At 42.7% G+C, this 6,054-nt stretch overlaps 1 non-coding gene across 1 annotated transcript; it reads left to right on the forward strand.

The window, feature by feature from the left end:
* The first annotated feature begins 486 nt into the window (after positions 1-486).
* Positions 487-548, forward strand: LOC116533903. The gene has a single exon (XR_004261509.1). It is a non-coding gene; the product is annotated as a U7 small nuclear RNA (small nuclear RNA).
* Positions 549-6,054: the final 5,506 nt, after the last annotated feature.

A 6,054-nucleotide genomic window follows, 5' to 3' on the forward strand; every position in this document is an offset into this window, starting at 1 on the left:
ATGCCCAGCTAATGTTTTGTATTTTTAGTACAGACGGGTTTTCACCGTGTTGACCAGGATGGTCTCGATCTCTTGACTTCGTGATCCACCCGCCTCGGCCTCCCAAAGTGCTGGGATTACAGGCTTGAGCCACAGCGCCCGGCCTGATTTCTGCCTCTTAAAGCAGCCCCACAGACTAAAAGCCATCACCTGGAATATGGAGTAAAAGTGCCCACAGGAGATGAAGCACCCTAAGGAAATTCAGCTGGGAAGGTATTTTAAAGTCACATGCTGATCGCAATTCATCACACTATGTCACTTCACAACTCAGGGATACTGCTGGCTGGTGGAGAAGGTTGCAATTGTATTCAGTGCAGATCTCTGAACATATTATTTAGAAATATTAGCTTATCCAGCCTGCTATGGAGCTTCCCATCTGGGCTTCCAGTTGCTACATTCTCTAAAGCCATATCTGACCCACACCTTACTAACACTATCACATTCACCCAGTGTTACAGCTCTTTTAGAATTTGTCTAACAGGTTTTCCAGTCTTCACTGGACAGCCCTTGCCCCCAAATATAAAAAATAATAAAGTATTCACCCCTGAACTTCAGTGGGGCTTCCAATCACCTTTAAGCATTCATTTAAAAGAAAAGTCTTTTATTCCCTTATAATAGTATTAAATCATTAGCAAATGATTCTCAAAACTTTTTTTTTTTTTTTTTTGAGTGTTCTCTTCTGTGTGAGAATGTAGGAAACGATGACCAGGGATGTGAAGTTTTTGGTGGCCAGGGCAGGCCTGGTAGGTGATGTGAAAGGAAAATAAATCTTGGGCCCCAAAATCACTAAGCTAAAGGGCAGAGTCAAGCTGGGAACTGCTTAGGGCAAACCTGCCTCCCATTCTATTCAAAGTCACCCCTCTGCTCACTGAGATAAATGCATATCTGATTGCCTATTTGGAGAAGTTAACCAGACACTCAAAATAGCATAACTATTTATCTGTTACCTGCCTCGAAGACCTGGAAGCCCCATCCCTGCTTTGAATTGTCCCACCTTTCCCCACCAAACCAATGTTCATCTTTCATATGTTGATTGATGTCTCATTTCTTCCTAAAATGTATAAAACCAAGCTGTGATCTGACCACCTTGGGCACATGTCGCCAAGACCTTCTGAGACTGTGTCACGAGCGCACATCCTCAACATTAGCAAAATACACGTTCTAAATTAACAACACCTGTCTCAGATATTTGGCGTTCACAGTGAGGTGAAAAGTGGGAGCCACCCTGAATGAACGAATAGTCCCCACCATTCACACTCACAAGCACATGTGTTGAGTTGAATAATGTCTCCAAAATCCATGTCCACTTGGAACCTGTGAATGTGATTTTATTTGGAAATGCAGTCCTTGCTGATATAATAGAGTTAAGATGAGATCATCCTGGATTAGCAGGCTCAAAGTCCAATATAAACAGGACTCTTATGAAGCAGCATCATTGTCTGGGGTGATACCTGAGGTTCGTTTCCTTATTCCAAGAAAATTAAGGACACAGACACACACAAGGAGTGAGTTTAAGAGCAGAGGTCTAATAGGCAAAAGAAAGAGAAAGGAGAACAGCTGTCTCCCTTGCTAGAGAGAGGAATGCCCAAATGGGACTTCCAGCCTATGGGAGTACACTGGATTTTATAGACAGGCTTGAGGAAGTGGCGTTTGATTTATGTAGGGCCCCAAAGGTTGGTTGGACCAAGTATGACATTTACATAGCGTAGGGGAGCTGGCGGCCTCACACTAATCTTGTTATGGAAATAAGGTATTTGCTTGGCCGGGGCCATATTGTTGTCTCCTTACTGTACACGTGGTTGGCAACGAGAAGGGACTATGGGGCAGCCACTTTGGACACGCCTAGCCCCAGGTAGCCCTTTCCTATTGGGACAGCTGCCAGCATTCACCCGTGCAAGCTTCTAGCTTGCTTGTCTATGTCTGCAGCTCGGTCATGCCCATTGTTAGAAAAGAGAATGATTTGGGGGCTGCTTTTCGTTAAAAAGAAAACCTTCCTGAAAACGTTCTTACCCTCACTATCTGCCTAAATAATTTCTTCTTAACTGCTATGTCACTTAGAAGAAGGCAGACATACAGGGACAGCACAGGCAGAGCCTAGAGGGATGCATCTACAAGCCCAAGAACACCAAATGGGGATGCACAGACTCATTTCTCTCTCACAGCACCCAGAAAAACCCGACCCTGCCAGCACCTGAATGTCAGACCTCTGGCCTCTGGAACTGTGAGAGAATGACTTTCTGCTGTTTTCAGATGCCCAGCTTGTGGTGATTTCTTACAGCAGCCCTAGCAGACGAACCCAGTATGGTGTGGAACTTCCGTTACTGCATCTACCGTCAGGCCAAGACCATTTATTTAATCAGCAACATTTCTCCAGTCACTCCTTATGGGGCGGTGTCTATTGCAGGCTACTGCTTCTACTTAGTGCTTTCAGCCAGTATTGCCAGAATCATACTGAAACACATACCTGGGGGCTTCTAGGGCATCTCCTAGTCAGCCTTGTCAACTGTTTTGAAAATGTGCTCTGTGGCAGTCCTGAATGCCACAGGGTGTCTGAGGGTTGTCGGTGTGAGACGCAGCAGCAGACAGCAGTGAGAGAGAATGGCCTGGGGAAAGCGCCACACCTCTACTCAGACCCACTCTCCTCTTGTTTGTCTTATTTTATGAAATGGACATTTAATTCTATTTCACTATTTGCTTTTGTTACTAAAATTTCCTAAAATACATGAAAATAAAAGCGTACGCCAAAAATCCAACTTTATAAACTAACCATGAGTATTCTGCCATGCTTGTTTCTGTGTTAACATAAGGATTTATTTGAAGAGTTCTGCTATAATTTTTTAAATATTGGTTTCAGTAATTCCCTTCCAATGTAGATGACACTTTGTTAGCTCCAATTGCTGCATGGTGAATTTCGTCTATGGAAAAGGAAGTGTCAGGTCGGAGTGCCAATCATTGTACTTACCCAAGGGAACTCTCTTTTCAAGGTGCTGCATTGGGTTCCCACTGAATTATTTTACCACATTCAAAATCCCTCATCAGAAATTCAATGTCTTTTATTACGACACGTGAAATGATCTAACAAATCTCACAGCACACTGACTTCTCCGATGAGCCACACCTCTCAGAATGCATGCCCTTGTATAGCCCCCTCTCGTGGTGACGGCAGGCTTAGCCTTGTGACTACCTTTGACAACAGGATATTAGCAAGCATGATGCAAGTGGATTCTGATAAGCTTGATACTGTATTTATTTGCTGTGGCTGCCCTAATAAATGATCACAAACTGGGAATCCTAAAACAGCTTCTTTGTCAGATGTTTCTCCACACACTTCCAGGTGCAAAAAAAAAGGGGGGGGGGGGAGAAAATGAAATACACACAGATACATACATATATATTTCAGTTCAGTAAGAATTTATTAAGTGGCAGAAACTGTGCTAGATACTGAAAATATAATGGCAAATAAGTCGATCCCTGTCCTCTGAATTGGTTACCTAGTAGGGGAGACAGACGTGTAAACAAATACAGCGGAGAGTGACATATCCAATAATAAAACTATGTACAAGAAATTGAATTAGTATGGATAATTAACGACTAATGGTTGACAAGTGGTGTCAAAAAAAAAAGCACTTCTTAGATACAGTGGCACCTGAGCAGGGTTTCTTTTGCTTTTTGTTTTTTGAGGGTTTTTTGTGGTTTTTTGTTTGTTTGTTTTTTGTTTTTTTTGAGATGGAGTCTCACTCTGTCGCCAAGACTGGAGTGCACTGGCACGATATCAGCCCACTGCAACCTCCCGCTCCCCGGTTCAAGTGATTCTCCTGCCTCAGCGCCCCGAGTAGCTGGGACTACAGGCTCACACCATCACACCTGGCTAATTTTTTTTTTTTAAGTAGAGACAGAGTTTTGCCATGTTGCCCAGGCTGATCGTGAACTCCTGAGATCAGGCAGCCTGTCTGCCTCGGCCTCCCAGAGTGCTGGGATTCCAGGCATGAGCCACCACACTCGGCCCTAAGCAGGGTTTCTAAGAGTGCACTGGGGAAAGAGGTTCATAAATCAAGGAAGCATCACACTGAAATGGTGGCGATGGAACATGGTATATGCAGACAACTGCAAAAATTCACTTCTACTGATAGTTCCAGGGAGGAAGGCATAAATATGAGAATGGAGGTATGGACAGAGGCCAGGTCAGGGTAAGTCAGGGAGTTAGTTTACTTAACCTTGTAGACAATGACGACCTACTGGAAACTTGAAAGAGACACAATGTAATCATATTCTTGTTGTGAAAGATCATCTGGGCTGCTCTCTGCAGGACAGATTCCCAGGAGCAAAACCAGAACAGCAGCACCTGTTCAAGCCTGAATTCCAGTCACAGAAGTCAAGCTGGGGAGGAGAAAATGGATGTGAGCAATATCCAAAAGGGAAAATAATAACATACACATAGGGAATGGGGAAAGAAAAGAGTAAAAATAATTTCCTGTTTCGCCTTCCCCTCCCTTAGAGTTGGAATGCTCAAATGGTGTGACGGGTAGCACTGGGGCTGGTGGGACAAGGCTGGCCAGCTGGGAAATTTCTTACACCCAGGAGGACTAAACAAATAATTCAGTATATGGAGGGGAGTGGGACTACAACTTCTCACTGTTGAAGAAAGGAATTACAAGTGTGCAAAATGTGCAAAGGGGAAAATGTGATATTGGATTGGAATTGAAGACATCAGTTTGAAATGATGATTTAAAAGATAAGTATGTAATAGATAGATAGATGATATGTAGGGATAGATGGGTAAATTGAGAAACAGAAATGTATGAATGTGTTGTTTCCTTGTTCTGCCCACTGAGAGGGCCCAGAAGCAATGACACTCTGGTTGCAATGAGCACCCTAGCATTTAGATCTCAGTTTCTAAATACCATTTTCCACCAAAAGCAACCAGGGCTCCTTGGAGAAATGTCTGCTTCCAGGGCTGGGGCAGGGAAAGAACAAGATGAACCTGGAAGTCTGCTGTACTGAAAGGAAGGAAGTGCTCAGATAATTATGAGGACATATCCAAAGGACACAAGAGCCAGCTTAATGGGGCTCCAGTTATCTACATCTGGGACATTCTGTGCATCAAAATAAATAATTATAATAACTGATTATAGCCCATTGAAAAATCAAATCTCATGAACCCAGGCTTACATAATACATGAATAAATAAACATGAGGGAGAAGAGAGAGCTCTAACTTATAGTAGAATGCCAACTAATAAATGTAAATGTAATGGTGGAATTTCAAAATTATTGTCATTATTATTATTATTATTTTGAGACAGGGTCTTGCTCTGTCACCCAGGCTGGAGTGCAGTGGCGCAATCCCAGTTCACTGCAGCCTCAACCTGCCGAGCTCAAGCGATTCTCCCACCTTAGCCTCCCAAGTAGCTGGAACTTCAGGTGTGTGCCACCATGTGGCTATTTTCATACTTGTTGTAGAAATGACGTTTTGCCATGTTGCCCAGGCTGGTCTCAAACACCTGGGCTCAAGCAATCTATCTCAGCTTCCCAAAGGGCTGGGATAACAGGCATGAGCCACCACATCCAGCCAGAAAATTATTATTTTGCAACCATTATAGTTATAACTAGTTTAGATAGAATCATCATTGGCTGGAAAAACTAGTAGGTGAAAATTGGATGAGGAAATGGATACAGTCTCAAAGCATCTCCCCCAAAATATTGATTAAGTGTTTATTAGTAGTCTAGAAATACAAATCACTTACTAGTTAACTCTATAGTGCAGAAACCTGGCCAGCATCATTAATCGAGTGACAAAATATAATATTATCTATAAAAAGGATAAATCCATATTAAGTTACTCCTAAAAAAACTGAGAAAATACAGTATTACTTCCCTGAAAGTCCTGCCAAAAATACATTACCCAAATCTGACAATAAGGAAACATCAGACAAACCCAAACAGAGGGACATCCTACAAAGTAATTAGCCTGTTTTCTTTAAAAACATCCAGGTTGTGAAAAACAAGGAAAGAACAG

The sequence above is a fragment of the Sapajus apella genome, unplaced genomic scaffold (assembly GCF_009761245.1).
Source record: "Sapajus apella isolate SASKATOON/1434 unplaced genomic scaffold, GSC_monkey_1.0 scaffold84, whole genome shotgun sequence".
Taxonomy (NCBI): Eukaryota; Metazoa; Chordata; class Mammalia; order Primates; family Cebidae; genus Sapajus; species Sapajus apella.